Consider the following 1,075-nt stretch of genomic DNA (forward strand, 5'->3'; position numbering starts at 1 on the left):
GCTTATAGTCGAACCTCGGATTCAGGAGGAGCAGTGCGGGTTCCACCCTGGTCGTGGAACACTGGACCAACTCTTCACCCTCTCCAGGATTCTTGAGGGTTCATGGGAGTTTGCCCAACCAGTCCACATGTGCTTTGTGGATTTGGAGAAGGCATTCGACTGTGTTCCCCGGGGTATTCTGTGGGAGGTGCTTCGGGAGTACGGGGTACATGGCTCTTTGCTACGAGCCATTCAGGCCCTGTACAAACAAAGCAGGAGCTTGGTTCGCATGGCCGGCAGTAAGTCAGACTTTTTCCCAGTGAGAGTTGGACTCCGTCAGGGCTGCCCTTTGTCACCGATTCTATTCATAATTTTTATGGATAGAATTTCTAGGCGCAGTCAGGGGATGGAGGGTGTCCGGTTTGGTGACCTCAGGGTCACATCGCTGCTGTTTGCAGATGATGTGGTCCTATTGGGGACATCAGGCCGTGAACTTCAGCTTTCACTGGATCGGTTTGCAGCCGAGTGTGAAGCGGCCGGGATGAGGATCAGTACCTCCAAATCCGAGGCCATGGTTCTCACGCGGGAAAGGGTGGAGAGCCCTCTCTGGGTCGGGGATGAGCCTCAAGTGGAGGAGTTTAAGTATCTCGGGGTCTTGTTCACGAGTGATGGTACAAGGGAGCGGGAGATTGACAGGCGGATTGGTGCTGGGTCAGCAGTGATGCGGGCTCTTTACCGGTCTGTTGTGGTAAAGAAAGAGCTGAGCCATAAGGCAAGGCTCTCGATTTACTGGTCGATCTACGTTCCCACCCTCACCTATGGTCATGAGCTTTGGGTAATGACCGAAAGAACGAGATCGCGAATACAAGCGGCTGAAATGAGTTTCCTCCGCAGGGTGGCTGGACTCTCCCTTAGAGATAGGGTGAGAAGTTCGGTCATCCGGGAGGGACTCGGAGTAGAGCCGCTGCTTCTACACGTCGAGAGGAGCCAGTTGAGGTGGTTCGGGCATCTTGTTAGGATGCCTCCTGGACGCCTCCCTTGGGAGGTGTCACAGGCAAGTCCACCGGGGAGGAGACCCCGGGGAAGACCCAGGACA

The sequence above is a fragment of the Pygocentrus nattereri genome, chromosome 12 (genome assembly GCF_015220715.1).
Source record: "Pygocentrus nattereri isolate fPygNat1 chromosome 12, fPygNat1.pri, whole genome shotgun sequence".
Classification (NCBI taxonomy): domain Eukaryota; kingdom Metazoa; phylum Chordata; class Actinopteri; order Characiformes; family Serrasalmidae; genus Pygocentrus; species Pygocentrus nattereri.